Source organism: Symphalangus syndactylus, chromosome 12, assembly GCF_028878055.3.
Source record: "Symphalangus syndactylus isolate Jambi chromosome 12, NHGRI_mSymSyn1-v2.1_pri, whole genome shotgun sequence".
Lineage (NCBI taxonomy): Eukaryota > Metazoa > Chordata > Mammalia > Primates > Hylobatidae > Symphalangus > Symphalangus syndactylus.
In genome coordinates this window covers 128,601,450-128,621,722 of record NC_072441.2, presented here as the reverse complement: position 1 = coordinate 128,621,722, position 20,273 = coordinate 128,601,450, and the positions used below count along the sequence as shown (strand labels likewise).

General features: G+C 38.2%; 1 protein-coding gene across 8 annotated transcripts in view; it reads right to left on the bottom strand.

The window, feature by feature from the left end:
- AGBL4 (AGBL carboxypeptidase 4) overlaps positions 1-20,273 on the bottom strand; it is a 1,484,537-nt gene that overhangs the window by 926,069 nt on the left and 538,195 nt on the right. The window lies entirely within an intron of this gene.

Below are 20,273 nucleotides of genomic sequence, written 5' to 3'. Positions count from 1 at the left end.
CTTGGTGTGTGGGGAAGTACTCACATATTTGGTCACAGAAGTGTTCTGTGATGATTGTTGAGTGAGAGAATAGGAAACACACTTTAGTTTTGTCCTATGTTTCTCACAAGTAGTTATCATTTTAAGCAGTAGATAAATACTCATTTTTCCAGAAATAAATATTATGAAAGCATATAGCAAATACAGCACAGGTTAGATTCTATGGGTGTTGGTATATGTCACTGGAAGGATAATTTTAATGACACAGTAAGCCGGATTTGAATCTTGATTCTACCATTTTAGTAGTTGTATCGCTTACAGCCAGTTATCTGGTATATTGAAGCCTAAGTTTACTTGTCGAAAAGTGATAAAATAGACTTCACATATTTGTCATGAGGATTGGGTTAAACATATAGAGAAATGCTTGACATGGTGCCTGGGACATAAAAGATGTTCAGTAAATTTGCTTGAATCTGAATCTGTGGGAAGCACAAAAAATTACAAGAAATTGCCACTGTCCTTCAGAAACTTATAATGCAACATCAGAGTTAGGGTGGTCAATAAAAGTCAGTAAGAGGAAGAAATACATTTTCATTGATTAAATGTCTATTGTGTGAGGATCGTGCTATACACTTTCATTTTTAACATGAGAGACATCTCTGCTCTGGAACAAGATGCTCCAATCCCTGTAGCATATACTTGGGAGAAACTTCCTTCTGACAGGACACTGCTGAGAAGATTGCTGGACTGGTGGAGCAAAGGTCTTTGAAGCCTTAATGGGGAGAGGTAGTAGAAACAGAAATAAGAAAATCTGTCCTTTTAAAGTTTTCAACTGTTACCTATTTTGAAAAAGGTACAGATATGAATTCTACTTTTAGTAAATATTATACTTTTTTTCTGGGACAAAAAAGCCACTCAAATGGGCCTTTTGGTTAGGCAAAAGTAAAGCAAAGAACCACCTCTGACTTGAAAATATTTGAGAGATTAACGTTAGATTGAAAGAAACTGCTCTGCATAAAAACACGAAAGGTTACCCATGTCGTAGGTATAGATATATCTCAGAAGGCTGTTTCTTTGGAGAAATGACTTGAAAGGATTTGGGGTTGCTATTCCAGCAAATTGCTATCTGTTCTTGTGGTGGTGGTGGTGGTAGCAGTGCTAGTGGTGATGGTGGTGGTGGTGGTAGCGGTGCTAGTGGTGGTGGTGGTGGTGGTGTGTGTGTGTGACTATATGGTAGCTTACAGAAAAAGTGTTTTGGGGTAGGGGTTATAGAAAATGAGGGACAAAGAGTGCCACTTCAGATGTCCCAAGAACAAAATGAGGCACAAAGGTGATGGGAAGTTATTCTGTCCTCTGCAAAAGGGATTCCCATCTCACTCTGGCATTCCCAAGTATTGGAGGTCTTGAGGGCCTACAGAGACAGCACCCTTGCAATGACATTGAGTTCCCCCAATTCACCACACATCTAGTAAGTAGAGAGCTGAGATGTGAACTGTATCTTGTCTATCTCCAAAGCCCATGCTTTTTCTATTATGCTCTTCTACATTTATAAGATAAAGCTATATGGACTAAATATGTCAAAGGTTCTGGATCTATAAAACATGCTAATGATGTTTGTGAGAGGGTGAGATTCATTCTGACTGATATGATTAGAGAGGAGTTTCTGGTGGATATGAAATTTGAGCTGAACAATAAGGATCAAGGATTGCAACAGATAAAAATAGAGAGAGGGGAAGTGTAGAAGAGGTAGCAGTGGATTAGAGGAAGTACTGTGAGGTATCAGAAGATGAGCAAGGATACAGTATAGGGAAAATGCATGAGTTTGAAAGAGAGTGGTCATCTAGAAGTCGGTAAGTATAACAGTGAGTGTTTCCTCAGAACTTTAGGACAAAAGAGAAATATCTTACATGCTAACTCACAGAAAGACATATTGCTCACATATGATTATAATTAGGTCAACAGCAGAACTCTCAAAAGCAGTAATAGATTCCAGAAAACAATGCTACAAAATAAGAAGAGAAAATGTCTGCCAGTTTAGAATACTCACCTAAAGAATTAGAGGCACATAATATTTTCAGACACAAAATAATCAAGAGAATTTATCATCCATATATCCTCATTGAAAGTACTAATAAAGGATTTACTTTCACACAAATAAAATTCAAGCTAGAAAGAAAGATTGGGAATGCTAGAACAAAGGGAAGAGTAAAAAAGTGTAACATATGTTAGCAAATCTATCTTTTGCCAATAAAAATAATACTTGTTCTGTATTTTTAAAAATATTTCACAGAAATTCTTAGGAAAGGAAGGGGGTGTAGTTCCGATGACAATTTATTTAGACAGGCTAAGATTCCTACCTTGTTCCCAGGAAGAGAATAAACGTATTCAGTAATTTTAGACTTTGTTATAAAAAACAGGTGGTTAAGAATATATGTTAAAAATCTTAAATTACAATTACAAAATTATAAATAGAAACTGTGAATTCCACAACAGGAGCAGAAAAAAAATTATTAATCCAACCTAATGCAGGAACAAAAAAAAAAAAGTGTGGTAAACCTCTTACTTTTCTTTGCCTTCTGAACAATTCAGGCCAAAAGCCATTAGGTGGAGCAGCACAAGGTATAGAATTCCACGGTGGAGGGGAGCATCATGGGCCCAGAGTTTGGTATCAGAGTCTGAGAAAGATGAGGAAGTTCATGGGAGAGTGGGAGTTGAGGACAGCCTGGGTCAGAGAAGTATCTACCCTGCTTTTTTCCATTCTCATTATCCACTAGAAGAAGCTATCAACCTTATTACTTTGGAATAAAGGATTGGCTTTCTGGTATTATGCAGAAATAATATGTATCTTCAAGGTAGGTATTATTTTCATTTTAAATCAAGAAAATAGAGCTTAGTTAGATTAATTAAGTCTCCCCAAATCACCAAACATCTAGTAAATAGGGAGCTGAGATATGAACTCTGTCTTGTCTATTTATGCAATAGATAACACCCCAAACTTTTCTAAGTTAAAATTATGGTTTTTCCATTTTAAAGTGACTCCCATCTCTAAATTATCTTTCAAATGAAAACCATTATTTGTATTCTCTAGCTTGTGGAGGCTATCTGGAAGAAATATCTTACATTTTTACTTGTTTCTGCCTACTTTGGTCAAGTTATAGTGGAATGTACTTGAGTCACCACCCAGGAATATAATTACAAGCTACGATAAGAACTTAATTCTGCAGTGGGAACAAAAGAAATCCCAAATCTATGTTTGAAAGTTGGAGAGCACAAGACAGGGATGCCCTCTCTCACCACTCCTATTCAACATAGTGCTGGAAGTTCTGGCCAGGGCAATCAGGCAGGAGAAGGAAATAAAGGGTATTCAATTAGGAAAAGAGGAAGTCAAATTGTCCCTGTTTGCAGATGACATGATTGTATATCTCGAAAACCCCATCGTCTCAGCCCAAAATCTCCTTAAGCTGATTAGCAACTTCAGCAAAGTCTCAGCATACAAAATCAATGTACAAAAATCACAAGCATTCTTGTACACCAATCACAGACAAATAGAGAGCCAAATAATGAGTGAACTCCCATTCGCAATTGCTTCAAAGAGAATAAGATACCTGGGAATCCAACTTACAAGGGATGTGAAGGACCTCTTCAAGGAGAACTACAAACCACTGCTCAATGAAATAAAAGAGGATACAAACAATTGGAAGAACATTCCATGCTCATGGGTTGGAAGAATCAATATCGTGAAAATGGCCATACTGCCCAAGGTAATTTATAGATTCAATGCCATTCCCATCAAGCTACCAATGACTTTCTTCACAGAATTAGAAAAAACTACTTTAAAGTTCATATGGAACCAAAAAAGAGCCCGCATCGCCAAGTCAATCCTAAGCCAAAAGAACAAAACTGGAGGCATCACACTACCTGACTTCAAACTATACTACAAGGCTACAGTAACCAAAACAGCATGGTACTGGTACCAAAACAGAGACATAGATCAATGGAACAGAACAGAGCCCTCAGAAATAATGCCACATATCTACAACTATCTGATCTTTGACAAACCTGACAAAAACAAACAATGGGGAAAGGATTCCCTATATAATAAATGGTGCTGGGAAAACTGGCTAGCCATATGTAGAAAGCTGAAACTGGATCCCTTCCTTACACCTTATATAAAAATTAATTCAAGATGGATTAAAGACTTACATGTTAGACCTAAAACCATAAAAACCCTAGAAGAAAACCTAGGCAATCCCATTCAGGACATAGGCGTGGGCAAGGACTTCATGTCTAAAACACCAAAACCAATGGCAACAAAAGCCAAAATTGACTAATGGGATCTAATTAAACTAAAGAGCTTCTGCACAGCAAAAGAAACTACCATCAGAGTGAACAGGCAACCTACAGAATGGGAGAAAATTTTTGCAACCTACTCATCTGACAAAGGGCTAATATCCAGAATCTACAATGAACTCAAACACATTTACAAGAAAAAAACAAACAACCCCATCAAAAAGTGGGTGAAGGACATGAACAGACACTTCTCCAAAGAAGACATTTATGCAGCCAAAAAACACATGAAAAAATGCTCATCATCACTGGCCATCAGAGAAATGCAAATCAAAACCACAGTGAGATACCATCTCACACCAGTTAGAATGGCCATCATTAAAAAGTCAGGAAACAACAGGTGCTGGAGAGGATGTGGAGAAACAGGAACACTTTCACACTGTTGGTGGGACTGTAAACTAGTTCAAGCATTGTGGAAGTCAGTGTGGCGATTCCTCAGGGATCTAGAACTAGAAATACCATTTAACCCAGCCATCCCATTACTGGGTATATACCCAAAGGGTTATAAATCATGCTGCTATAAAGACACATGCACACGTATGTTTATTGCGGCACTATTCACAATAGCAAAGACTTGGAACCAATCCAAATGTCCAACAACGATAGACTGGATTAAGAAAATGTGGTACATATACACCATGGAATACTATGCAGCCATAAAACATGATGAGTTCATGTCCTTTGTAGGGACATGGATGAAACTGGAAACCATCATTCTCAGTAAACTATCGCAAGGACAAAAAACCAAACACCGCATGTTCTCACTCATAGGTGGGAATTGAACAATGAGAACTCATGGACACAGGAAGGGGAACATCACACTCCGGGGACTGTTGTGGGGTGGGGGAGGGGGGAGGGATAGCATTAGGAGATATACCTAATGCTAAATGACGAGTTAGTGGGTGCAGCAAACCAACATGGCACATGGATACATATGTAACAAACCTGCACATTGTGCACCTGTACCCTAAAACCTAAAGTATAATAATAAAATAAAAATAAAATAAAATAAAAATAAAAATAAAAATAAAGAAAGGCAACTTTAAGAATTTCTGAAAGCGTTATTTTTTGCTTACATTTCAAATATTAGGAAGTCTTGTGGAAATTATTAGAAAAAAATGGACCACTTATAAAATGTCACTGTAAATGGTATTTGTAGACATGTTTTTAGTCTTTCTCCAAAATAGCCTGACAGATTCTTGTTTTCAGGTTAATCTTAAGTCTGCTGAGTGCTTAAACAGTATATGTTATATTTACTTACTGTTTCCCATCCCCCATTTCTAAGAATGTTCACAATTGTATTTTATTTAATATTTAAAATAAACCAGGTACTACTTTTCCATGTTTTCAGCCATAAAAACAGATACAGAAAGGCTAAACGACTTGTCCCACATCATATCTTTTAATCTTCACAATCACTCCATGAGGACCATATTATTGACTCCATTTTACATGTGAGGAAATGGATTTAGCCAGATGCTCTATGCTCAAAGCCAGACAGAATCAGGATCGAAAGCCATGTCTGACTAACTTTCCTTTGGCCAACCTACAAGCACCATTTATGTCAAGCTTATGAAATTTGGTCTCCTCTACATAGTTGCCTCTCAGATAAACCACTCCTTAAGTAGGAATAATCATTAAGGTTATGCTCACTTCCCTCAGAAAGAAGGTAGAAATTACTATGGTTTCTTTGGTGATTTGTTCATTATTTTAACATGAAAACAGAAATAAAATTCAGAGGGAAATGTTTAGCAGGAATTTACATGTCCTTGGCAGGAAACTGTTAGCCCTTGTATCTTCTTTATGAAAGAAAAAGCTGGTTACAAGGTGCTAGTCCCAGGCTAACTCAAGAATATAAACCAAGAAGAAATAAATAGAGAACAACAGAAAACAAGAGGCCAATGGACATCGCCAAAATTCAGATTTCTGGCCACAACCTCATCCCTGATGCCCTACCAAAGGAACAAGAATGCTTATTAATTAAACAACAGTCATTAGTCACCCTAATTACAGAAGAGAGATGGAGAATAGCAATATCTGAGTCCCTAAGACTCTCACACACTAATAGTACAGAAAGACAAATAATTTAATAGAAAGTAATAAGAGAAGACACACTGTCACAGTCTGTTTTGTGTTGCTATAACAGAAAATCTAAGTCTGAGTAATTTGCAATAAACAGAAATTTATTGGCTCACAGTTCTGGAGATGCAGAAGTCCAATATAAAAGTGCCAGCATCTTGTGAGGGCATTCTTGCTGCATCATCACACAGTAGAAGGTGAGAGATCAAGAACAGGCTGTTATTGATCCCATCTATGGTGAAGGAGCTCTCATGGCCTGATCATTTCTTAAAGATCCCACCTATTAATACTGTTACAATGGTAATTAAATTTCAACATGAGTTTTGGAAGGGACAAACATTCAAACCACAGCACACTCCAGTGCAGGTTGATGAGCATGCTGGAAGACTTCGTGGAGGAGCTGATATACAAGTCTATGCTTGATAGATCAGTGGGAGTTTGCTAGGAGATGAATGTAAAAGAAAGCAATGAAAGGCCAAGTGCATGGCAAGTGCAAAACTTGAGAAAGTATATCATGACTGGGTGATAGCCATCAGAAAGTGTGGCTAGAAGGTAGCATGCCTGGCAGGAAGTAGCACCACTCCTTAGTGACTACTGTTTAATCATGTCTCCTCTATGAGTTCTCAGGGATGAGATTGTACCAGAAATCTGAGTTGTGAAAACTTAGCTTTGTTCCATTGGTCTCTTTGTCTTCTACTGTTCTTTATCCTTAGTTTATGGTTTTGTTTTAGGCGAAAGTCACATTTTACCCTGTGTAGAGGATAGGTGTGATGGTTGATACTGAGTGTCAACTTGATTAGATTAAAGGATGCAAAGTACTGATCCTGGGTGTGTCTGTGAGGGTGCTACCAAAGGAGATTAACACCTGAGTCAGTGGGCTGGGAAATGCAGACTCACCCTTAATCTGGGTGGGCAGCATCTAATCAGCTGCCAGTGCAGCTAGAATATAAAGCAGGCAGAAAAACATGAAAAGAATAGACTGGCCTAGCCTCCCAGGCTAAATCATTTTCCCATGCTCGCTGCTTCCTGCCTTCAAACATCAGATGCCAAGTTCTTCAGTTCTGAGACTTGGACTGGCTTTCCTTGCTCCTCAGCTATTGTGAGACCTCGTGATCATGTAAGTTAATACTTAATGAAATACCCTTTACATGTATATATCTCTATCCTATTAGTTCTATCCCTCTAGAGAACCCTGAGCAATACAGATTTTGGTACCATGAGTGGTTCTAGAGGAACAGAATATTAAGGATGGGGTTCTTTCATTGGTTTTGGGGTTTCTGCAGTTGGCTGCTTAATATGATTAGACCCAAAAAATGCTAAGGACTCTACTTTTTTTTTTTTTTGAGACAGAGTCTTGCTCTGTCACCCAGGCTGGAGTGCAGTGGTGCAATCTCTGCTCACTGCAAGCTCTGCTTCCTGGGTTCACACCATTCTCCTGCCTCAGCCTCCCAAGTAGCTGGGACTACAGGCGCCCGCCACCACGCTGGCTAATTTTTTGTATATTTAGTAGAGACGGGGTTTCACTGTGTTAGCCAGGATGGTCTCAATCTCCTGACCTCATGATCCACCCACCTCAGCCTCCCAAAGTGCTGGGATTATAGGTGTGAGCCACTGCGCCCAGCCAGGACTCTACTTCAAATAGTATGGAGAACACTGATAGTCCTTGGCGTGAACTGTTTAGAGAGTTATGCAAAATAAATGCTTTTGACACTCCTGATTCACTGCTAATGAGAGGCAAGGAGTTTAGTGACTCTATACATAATACCTTTGACCATACGTGAAGAACCAAGGAACATAATAAAGCTGGTTGGTTGCTCCTAAGTTCAGTGGACAAAGTGACAAAAGAAAATGATAAACCCAGGGATTCAAACTTCCAGCTTCAGGAGGAGACACTGAGCCTCAAATCTGCTAAGACTGCCCTGAGTGAGAGTCTTATATCCTCTAGAGAAAGAGCTGAAATTATGGAAAAACAGGCACAAGCTCTTATCACGTGAGTGGCTGACCTGCAATGAAAAGTGCACATACAGCCTCGCCAGGTGTCTATTGTTAAAGTGAAGGCATTGATTAGAAAAGAATGGGACCCCACAACTTGGAATGCAGATGTGTGGGAGGACCCTGATGAAGCTGGGGACACTGAGTTTGTAAACTCCAATGAACCTTTTTTTGCCAGAAGAAACAGTGTCCCCATCCCCAGTAGTGGCAACATCCCCTCCCCAACCCATGCTCCCATCAGCCTTTCCACCTTTGTCTGAGGAGGTAAACCCTGTGCTGCCTGAGGCAACAGAGATGGCCTCCCCTGAGGCAGTTGCCAGGCAAAATAATGTTGATTCTCTTCAGGAGCGCCCCCCCCCAACCACAACACCCCTGTTAGCTTCAAGACATATGACTAGATTAAAGTTCCGGTGGGCCCCTAGGTGTAAGGTCGAGAGTGTGACCCATAAAGAGTTGTGCTACACTCGAAAATAAATGCTTGAGTTTTCTAATTCATATAAACAGAAATCTGGAGAACAGGCAAGGGAATGGATATTAAGGGTGTGGGATAATGGCGGAAGGAACATAGAGTTGGATCAGGCTGCATTTATTGATTTAGGCACACTAAGAAGGGACACTTCATTTAATGTTGCAGCTCCAGGAATTAAAAAAGGCTCTAATAGTTTATTTGCTTGATGAGCTGAAATAGGGATTAAAAGATGGCCCACTGTGACTGATCTGGAAATGCCTGATCTCCCTTGGTTTAGTGTAGAGGAAAAGATCCAAATGTTTAGGGAGATTGTGATGGTGAGGTGGATTAGTAAATTTGGACCTACTCATCTCAGCTGGGAGGGTCCAGAAGATATACCCTTGACCAATGCCTTGAGAAATAGATTTGTGAGGGCAGCACCTGCATCTTTGAAGAGCCCTATAATTGCTCTTCTCTGTATGTCAGCTCTCACAGTGGGAACCACAGTCACTCAACTTCAAAATTTAAATACAATGGGAATAATTGAATCCTGAAGTGGCAGGGGCCAAGTGCTTACCAACAGGTGACTTCAGCAGAGAAGGATTTTAATAATCAAGTGGATAGGATGACCTGTTCTGTGGACACCACTCAGCCTCTCTTCACAGTCACCCCTATCATCACCCAATGGGCCAGTGAACAAAGTGGCCATGGTGGCAGGGATGGAGGTTATGCATGGGCTCAGCAACATGGACTTCCACTCACCATGGCTGACCTGGCTATGGCCACTGCTGAGTGCCCAATTTGTCAGCAGCAGAGACCAACACTGAGCCCATGATATGGCACCATTCCTCGGGGTGATCAGCCAGCTACCTGGTAGCAGATTTATTACATTGGATCCAGTAGGAGACCAGTGTTGTCTTATTTAACCTTAAAATTAGTGTGTTTAATTCATAAATCCTGAATAGATATTCTTTCCCACACTGTAAGCTGGGCCTGAGAGAAAGAGAGAGACAGAGAGAGAGAGAGATCAAACACAATCTTACCTCAAAAGCTGCCTCATGGTTTAATGAGAAAGCAGGCATATAAGCAAAAATTATAATGTAACATATAAAATACAATAATAGAGTAAAGAGTTGCTGGGAGTTGAAAGTGGGAAGACTATTCCAAGCAGAGGGAATGCCCTGTGCAAAAACATATAGGTATTTACAGGTAGGGGATTCTTGGAAGTTTATGAATAGTCACAAATTCTAGTCTCTGTTATGTATCTTTCCACTCTATGTCCCTGTGATCATTTTTTTTAGCTTCCACATATAAGTGATAACTAGCAATATCTTTCTGTGCCTGGATTATTTCACTTAAGAGAATGACCTCCATTTCCATCAATGTTGCTGCAAATAACATGATTTCATGCTTTTTGATGTCTGAATAGTATTCCATTGTGTACATATACCACAATTTATTTATCAATTCATGCATTAATAGACACATGTTGATTCCATTATCTTTGCTACTGTAAATAGTGCTGCAATAAACATGTGAGTGTTGGTGTCCTTTTGATATATTTATTTCTTTTCTTTTGGGTAGATTCCCAGTAATGGGATTGCTGGATCAGATGGAAGTTTTTAGTTCTTTGAGAAATCTCCAGTTTTATTTTTAGTTTTTTGAGAAATCTCCATACTGGTTTCCATGGTGGCTATAGTAATTTACATTCCCATCACGTGTATAAAAGTTCCCTTTTCTCTGAATGCTCACCAACATCTGTCATCTTTTGACTTTTTAATAACAGCCACTCTGACTTGAGTAAAGATAACTCATTATGATTTTAATTTGCATTTTTCTAACAATTAGTGATGATCATTTATTAATGTAACTGTTGGCTGTTTGTGTGTTTTCTTTTGAGAGATGTCTATTCACATCCTTCATCCACTTTTTAATGAGATTATTTACTTTTTTCCTGTTGAATTGCTTGAGTTCCTTGTATATTCTGGATATTAGTCCTTTATCAGATCATTTGCAAATATTTTCTCCTGTTCAGCAAGTTGTCTCTTCAATCTGTTATTTCTTTTGTTGTGAAGAAGCTTTTTAATTTAATTAAGTCACATTTGCCTATTTTCATTTTTGCTGTCTGTGTTTTGAGGTCTTTGTCACAAATTATTTGCCTAGATCAATGTCCAGGAAAGTTTTCTCTAGATGTTCTTCTAATATTTTTATAGTTTCAGATCTTACTTTTAAGTCTTTGAGCAATTTTCAGTTGATTTTTTATATGGTGATAAATAAGAGCCCAGTTTTATTCTTCTGCATGTGGCTGTCCAATTTTTCCAGCAACATTTACTGAAGAAGGTGTCCTTTCCCCATTATAAGTTCTTGTGTATTTTGTCATAGTTCAATTGGCTGTACATCTGTGGCTTCATTTCTGGGTTTTCAATTCTCTTCCGCTGATCTATGTGCCTATTTTTATACTAATACCATGCTCTTTTCAATACAATAATCTTATAATATATTTTGAAGTCAGGTAATATGATGCCTCCAGCCTTGTTCTTTCATTTTGGAGATCCTTTGTATTGTTTTAAGACTCCATTTCATTTATATCTGCTCTGATTTTTATTATATATTTTCTTTTTAATTTTGGTTTGGCTTTGTTCTTGCTTTTCTAGCTCCTTGAGATGCATTATCAGACTGCTGACTTGTGATCTTTCTACTTGTTTTATATAGGCACTTATTACTATAAACTTCACTCTTAGCACTGCTCTTGCTCTATTCCACAGGTTTTCTTATATTGTGCTTCCACTTTCATTTGTTTCAAGAAATTTTTTTAGTTTTATTTTAATTTCTTCATTGACCTAATTCAGGATTATATAGTGTAATTTACATGTATTTCTATTGTTTCCAAAGTTCCTCTTGGTATTGTTTTCTAGTTTTATTCCATTGTTGTCTGAGAAGGTACTTGATATCATCTCAATGATTTTAAACTTGATGAGATTTGTTTTGTGGCCTAACATATGGTCTATTTTGGAGAATGTTCCATATGTTGAAAAAAATGTATATTCTGTAGTTTTGGATAGAATGTTCTGTAAATGTGTTAGGCCAGTTGGTGTAAGCTCCAGTTTAATCCAATGTGTTTTTTTGTTGTTGATTTTCTGTCTAGATGATCTGTCTAATGTTGAGAGTGTGGTGTTAAAGTCCTCTACTGTTACTGCAGTCTATCTCTCTCCTTAGAAATAGACTTAAATATTCTTATAGCAATATTTGCTTTATGAATCTGAGTGCTCCAGTGTTGGATGCATATATATTTAAAATGGAGATATATTCTTGCTGGATTGATTCCTTTATCATTATGTAATAACATTTTTTTCTTTTTTTTACTGTTCTTGACTTAAATTCTGTCTTATCTGTTACAAGTATTGCTACTCCTGCTTGCTTTTGGTTTCTGCATGTGTGGAGTATCTTTTTCCATCCCTTTAATTTCAGTCTATATGCATATTTACCGGTAAAACGAGTTTCCTGTAAGCAGCATATAGTTGGATCAGGTTTTATAATCCATCCAGCAATTCTATACCTTTTAATTGGAGCACATAATCTGTTTATGTTCAAGGCTATTATTGACATATGAGTCTTTGCTCCTGTCATATTGTTTTCTGCTTGTTTTATATATTCTTTGTTCTTTTCAATTTCACATTGATTGTTGTTCTGATAGATTTCTGTAGTGGCACTATTTGCATCCTTTCTCTTCTTCCTTTGTGTGATTACTTTACCAGTGAGCTTTTTATTTTTTTCTTTTTTTTACTTTCATGTGTTTTCATGATGGCAAAAGTAGTCCCTTCATTTCCAGGTTTAGGACTCCCTTGAGCATTTTTATATGGCTGGCCTTGTGGTAACAAATTCTTTCATCATTTGCTTGTCTGAGAAAAACTCTTCTTCATTTATGAAAGATTTATTTGCTGGAAAAAATCTTTGTAATTATGGTTGACAATTTTTTTTTACTTTCAGCACTTTGAATACATCATTACATTTTCTTCTGGTCTATAAAATGTCTGCTGAAAATGGAGTTTTCTCTATAGGTGACTATGTGCTTTTCTATTGCTTGTTCTTAGGATTTATTCTTTATCTTTGATTTTAAACAGTCTGACTCCATCTTGAAGAAGAATTTTTTAAATATTGTATCTGCCTGGGGATCCCTAAATCTCCTGTATCTGAATGTCTAAATTTCTTGCTAGACTTGGAAAAATTTCATCTATCATTTCCTTAAATAGGTTTTCTAATCCTCTCTGTCTCTTTTCCCTCAAGGATGCCAACAATTTGAATATTCAATTGCTTTATGTTATCTGAAATATCACAAAGACTTCCTCATTTTGTTTTCTTTTTCTTTTCTTTTTTTTTTTTTTTTTTTTTTTACTTTTGGTGTAGCCAGGTGATTTCAAAAGACCTATGTTCAAGTTCTGAGATTCTTTCTTTTGCTTTATCTAGTCTACTGTCGAAAGTTTCAAATGTGTTTTGTATTGTCTTGAATAAATTCTTCAGTTCCAGAATTTCTATTTGGTTCTCTTTAAAAATACCTATCTCTTTGGTAAATTTTCCATTCATATCCTGAATTGTTTTTCTGATTTCTTTGTATTGTTTTACAGAATTCTTTTGTATCTCACTTACCTTCTTTAAAATCCATATTTATTTTATTTATTTATTTATTTATTGTTTTGAGATAGAGTCTCACTCTGTCACCTAGGCTAAAGTGCAGTGGTGCAATCTTGGCTCACTGAAACCTCTGTCCCCTGAGTTCAAGTGATTCTCCTGCCTCAGCCCTCTGAGTAGCTGGGAATACAGATGCCTGCCACCATGCCTGACTAATTTTTGCATTTTTAGTAGAGACAGGGTTTCGTCTTATTGGCCAGGCTGGTCTCAAACTCCTGACCTCAAATGATCTGCCACCTCGGCCTCCCTAGGTGCTGGGATTACAGGTGTGAGCCACCATGCCAAGCCCACATTTTACAATTCTTTATCTGGGATTTCAAGTATTCATTTTCAATTAAGATATATTGCTAGAGAATTGTTACATTCCTTTGGCAGTGTCACATTTCCTTTTTCATGTTTCCTATGTCTTTACATTATTATCTGCAAACCTTGTGTTAACAGTCACTTCCTTCTATTTTTGAATTTACTTTTATCAGAGAGGACTTTATCCTGAGAATGCATCTGTGGTATTGGTTCAGTAGGGCACTTTGGCTTTGATTTGGGTATGTGCAGTAGTGTATGTAGACTCTGTATTACTTCCTTGGCTATAAACATCATTAGTGCTTTCTGTGATTTTCTCAGGGGATCAAGGTGCAGTTATTAGCGGAGGCTGTGATGAAGTTGTGCTGGGAAGTGGAAAGCCAGATGGACCAGTATACAGGCCCCAGTTGTGGCATCAGTTGGCTAAGCATACCTATCTTTATGTCCCAGGGTGGTGTATGCTGGCATTTGTTTTGTCAGTTACTAGGAGTCCAATTCTTGGGCCTCCCGAGTGACTCACATGGATGTCCTGGTGTGGACGATGACAGTAGCAGTGATGGGATGACTCTCTGTGTCCCAAGCTCAGATTGAGGAAATAAAATGACTAAACTTATACATGTAGTAAGTACCTGAGGTAGAATTTAAACCTGGTACTACGTGACTCCAAAGCGCATTCTCTGGTTGGTGATGGCTGTAGTGCAAAGTCACCCACAGCCTCAGGGATGCTGCTCTCAGGCTTTCCTGCTTTCTGTGGCAGCAGAACCACAGCACCACACACAGTGAGGCAGGGACCCCACCCTTCATCCCTGGGCACAGACAGAGGCCATGCCACCAGTTGGGTCACAGTCACCACTCACAGCCTCTTACAGGCAGCCCTCTAGCCTGTCTACCTCAGCCTCCAGTGGCAACAGAATTGGGTGTGTGCAGTGGGAAGAGGGTTCTTGTTCTCTGTGCATGAGCCTGAGAGCAGAAGCCACTCAATGGTCAGAAAATCTCATAATTATGGATTTCACTTTCTGCTTAAAAAAACAAGTACAAATTTGTTTCACTGCTAGAATGAGGTCACTTCTCATAGCCCCAAACAGGGAGGTCACAGGCTCTGGAAAGTGCATACTTTGGTTTCCTTTGTTCTGGAAGATACCTTTTTGTTATACTTTATGATCCTTTCCCCAGGGATTAATACTGCCTGTGGGTAGGGTAATACTCCTGCATCAGCTCTGGGTCCAGCCAATGCTGTGTTGCTGCAGCCCTCTGAGTAGACACAGGAAAGTCAGCAGGAGCTCCTGGAATGTGCAAATATGCAGGCTGTGGTTCCCAGGACTGAATGTAGTCCTATGATGCCTGCACTCCCAAAATGGCACCTGCCACAGACACTTAGTTCTCAGAGTGGGGTGGGGCAGAGTGAGTTACCCAACATGAGTTCCCTGTCTGGTGCAGTGCTCTTGAGGAGTCTCCAAATTACCACCCATGCTAGTGTCAGGGCTTGTCAGGGTAGAGGAGCTTTCATACAGTTTTGATAGCAGCAGTCTGCAGCAGAGATGTGGACTGCTAAAGCTCTCTCATCCTTTTTTCACAATACCAAGTCCCTCTGGGTTTCTGGCTGATCTTGGATTCCTCTATTTGATTCCTTCTTCTTTGCCTCAGGTGTTCCCCATGAGTTCTCTGTTGAACTCTGGCATTATTTCCTAGACATTCTATTCAAGGTGTAATTATCTGCTCATAATTTTGGTTCTCCTTTCTGGAGAGGGAAAGATGTCTCCAGCCAGCCATCTTGAACTGTGATCTAGGATACTCCAAGTGTCATTCCACCATTGGAAGGGAGAAGGAGCATAGGCTCTATGGAGTCAAGTGCAAGAGTCAATGGTATTTCATCATAGCAGCCTGAAGAAACTAAATTATGAGACTATCATGAAGGCCAGTTCCAGAAGAAAACTTCAGTTAAGAGACCTAAATTTGAAAAATAACTTTAAGATTAATACATGTGTATTAACCAAAAATCTCTGTTGCATATGACAGAAAGCCAACCACTTGCTTTAACAATTACGTATTGGTGCTCATAATTGTGGAGAACAAATTGTAGAACTGGATCAAGGTCTCAAATAATGCCCTAAAAACTCTCTCTCTCCCCACTTGATTTCAGATTCTGTGTTTATGTTGGCTTCCTTCTCCCCATCTCCTTCATGATGAAAGAGAAACAACAGTCAGCAGGGTTCCATTCTATACAGCTTATACTTCAAAGAGAAAGAGAAACTTGTCTCTCCCAGATTTAGAATGAAGTCTCAGCAGATGATTTTTATTGATTGCTCTAGCATGGATAACTTGACATCACTTTATTTATCACTGTGGCCAGGAGAAGTAGGGACCATGATAGGTCCGGCCAAGGTCAAATGGAAATCTCTGTGTTAGGAGGGGTAGAATACTACAACTGAAAATCTCATCAGAACCACAAGGCATGAGCAAGGCACCAATCCACAAAGGTAAGAAGATATTACCAGAAGGGAGGAAAGAATGTTGGCGAACTAAAACAACAGATGTCCTGTACAAATGGTATTTATGGTGAAGATTATTTAAACTTAAATGGGAATTTGAAATAGAACATATTTAAGACTGAGGTAGAACAATTAAGATGCATGCTATTTAAGATTTGGTTGGGACATGTAAAACGGAAAATAACTAAGACAGGTGGGGACTTAAATTCAGGTAATTTTAAATATATGATTAATACTTAAGGGATAAGAATACTATTTAAGACTGAAGTATGTTAATTAATACAAGTATATATGAGACCGATAACTATTTACAATGAGGAATTAATAAAATGATAAATAATATTTATAAAATAATTGAAAACTGAATAAATGTAAAATGAATTTATTAAGTCTCTTCAAAGGTGAATTACTAAATTGTGATATAATATATAGACATAAATACTACAAATCTGATGATATATATTATCTCCATTTCATAGATGAGTAAACTGAGGCTCAGATTAAGGAAATAAAATGACTAAACTTATACATGTAGTAAGTACCTGAGGTAGAATTTAAACCTGGTACTACTTGACTCCAAAGCTCATTCTCTGATATACTGTGTTACATGAGAGTATTTTAAATGGAAGATATTTATAATTGAGAAGATTTTTTGATAGGGAGGAGTGGTCACAGTGATATCTGAGATATAATTAAGTCACTTAAGATGGAGGGAATTATTTGATTGATATGAGGTTTTTAAAATGTGAAATGCCTAAAGCCTCACTTGCTAGCTGAAATTGGAACATGTGTGTCCATCTCAGAAGGCATATTCCCTCAGAGGCTGTGGATAGGGCAGAGGAGGCAGGAAGGGCCTATACTTTCTTTAAAATACATAATGTGACATTATGAGAAGCAGCTGTATTTTCTGAGGGACAGGAGACTAAAATTGGTATGGGATCCCCAGATAACTTTTCTGGGAAGTGGCCATTGACTTTAGAGATTGCCTGCCACAAGCCCATAGACACAGGTACAAGAGGTTATATGGTGGTTTTTCTTGGAAAAACCAACCTACACTTTTTAAATTTCTGGATACATTTCCGGTTTCATCTACTCATTCCCAGAGGGTCACTTTCTCAGTTTAGTATTTTACACCCTTCAAAATCTTGTAGACAGCTTCATCCTCATTATTCATAACACAGCCTCATCTCTTAGTCAAACTGTTCATCACAGGCTTTTTGCACTACATCCTTCACAGCACAAATCTGAAATTATACTTCAGAGATTGAGGGAGCACTTCAGAATCATGTGGTAATATTGACTATAGGCAATGCCACAGAATCTACTCCCAGCAAACTGGCCACCTTACCTGGCTGCCAGGTAGACCTGCCAACACACACTAAATATTTCTTGGAAAAATCATCTTCCAGAAATGCCTTTGGTTCCAACTTTTAAATATTTGATGTAAGAAATGTTTCTTTTTCTTGGCTAGAAACCCCTTCTCAATTTAGGATTCTCTGGAGGGAACAATCAAGGGAAAGGAGACGAGTTTAGAAAAATCTAAGATCGCTATTTAAATCCTGGCTCTACCCAGGCTCTGATATGAAGCTAGGAATAGAAGTATAGAAGTCATCAGTTTATAAATAATCACAAAAGCCATAGCACGAGATAAACACACTCATAAAAAGAGATAAAGTGAGAAGAGCAGAGGGCTCATAACAGAACTCTTAGGAATACCAATATTTCAAGGTTGAGCAGAGTTGGAAGAGCTCAGCATAGGAAATAGTAGACAAAGCTCTAGATTGACTACAAAGTCTCGCACAGGTGGCTATAGTTCCCATAGTTGGAGAGATTAATCAAAATTTTCTCAGGTATTTCAGAAATGTCTGATGGGGTCATTCATTTATTCATTCAACATACGGTTTTGGGAATCTGCAGAAAGCAATAAAACGCAAAATGAACAACATCTTCAAATTCATTGTGTAACTATTATTTCAAAAAGAAGTTTTCAAAGGAATAGTCTAATTTGGCTGCCACCATAAAGTGAAAATATTTGGCTCAATTCTTTTAGGAGAAAGATGATGGAATTTATGTAACTTAGGAATAATCTGCAAGGGAAAAAATGGAACTTTCAGTAAATCTGCCTGTTTCCAAGTTTGCTCTATAAAAAACAAATCTCTAAGTCTCAACAGGGCATACTCAGCTGCAAAGCCATCTGTATTCGTTTTCCATTGCTGTGTAACAAATTACCATAAACTTAGCAGTTTAAAATAACAGTCATTTATTAGTTCCCAGTTCTATAGGTCAGAAATTTGGCATGATATGACTGGATTCTCTACTCAGAGTATCACAAAGATGAAATCAAGGTATCAGCTGGGCTGGAGGCTCTAGAAGAAAAAAAAATTCTGCTTCCAAGCACATTCTTGTTATTAGCAGAATTTAGTTCCTTGTGCTTGTAGAATGGAAGTATTCATTTCCTTACTGTTTGCCAGAAATTTGACTCTCTTAGAGGTCACCCAAATTTCTTGCTTCATGAATCTGCCCATCTTCAAGCCAATAACAGCATGCTACATCCTTCTTGTGGCGCTTTGAATCTCTGACTTTCTCCATCTTTGACTTCCAGACCCAAATCTAAAGGGCTCATGTGATTAGGTTAGGCACACCTAGATAATATTCCTATTCAAGCATAATTGATTTGGGACCTTTTTGATGTTTACAAAAATCAATTTTGCCATATAACCCAAAATAATCACAGAGAGTGATTTATCATCATATTCACAAATTCTACCCACACTCAAGGAAAGGAAATTATAAAGGAAGTATACACCATGGGAAATTATAAAGGAAGTATATACCGGGGAGAGTCTTTTGGGGGCATCTTAGAATTCGGCCTACCATACTGCCCTAAAGTAGCAAACACCAGGGCAGTCATACATTCAAAATTCACCTCAGGCACATCTGCCTTTTATGAAGCCCTTTTTGACCACCCCACCTCCAAATCCTGGTAGGAATAATTATTTCCAACTTTTGTTAAAACATGTGTAACCCTTTAGTACACTGACTTATTTACACAATTGTATTCCTTTATGGACTAGGGTCTCCTCAGGGGCAGAGACTGAGTCTGATTTGCTACTATACCTTCAGTGCTGATTATAAGAATTAGTACAGAACAGGTGTTCAAAGACAATTGTAGAGTAAAGGAAAAAATTACTTCACCCATTGGGGAACCTGAATACTGCTGTTTCTAGAAAGAAAAAAAATAGAACTACTTTTGGTAGGGAAGGTTAGGATGGCTGAACAAGTGAGTGCAAAAAAGTATTGAGATCCATACATATACAATATTAGACAAAACTTTGGATCACATCCTTCTCTTTTTTTCTCTCCTTTTGCCCAATACTAACCCTTCACCCAATGTTCTGGATTCCAGTCAGCCCAGTTTTCACCAGGACCTCCCTCTATCTAATTATATATCCTCTCTCCCACAATTTTCAATTACATGACCTCCACTGGTTCCTTCACAGCAGTATTAAAACGTTCGGATTTCTCTTCAGCCCAAATCTGCTTGATTATGCTTCTGGCTCAAGGTAGAGTCCATTTCCTCCATCCCAGCTAACACTGTTTTACTATACTTATCTGGACTAATTGGTGTCCCTGTCCCCAGTCTTGCCCTACTCCAATCCATACTTCATATCAATGCTAGAGTGAATTGGAAAATACTAATAAGGATATCATCCTGTGCTTAAAACTCTTTAATATATTCCCATCACTTAGTGGGTCAAGGTCAAACTCCTTAATAAGGCATTTGAAACCTTGTCGAATCTGTGTTTCCAGGATAATTTCTGTTACTTTCCCATCAGTCACTCCTTCTCCCACCCCCACTTGATGATTACATGGGGTTTCAATAGTCTCTGAGCACACAGTACATGCTTTTACCATCTTCTATATATTTCTCATTTCTACATTTTTATATTACC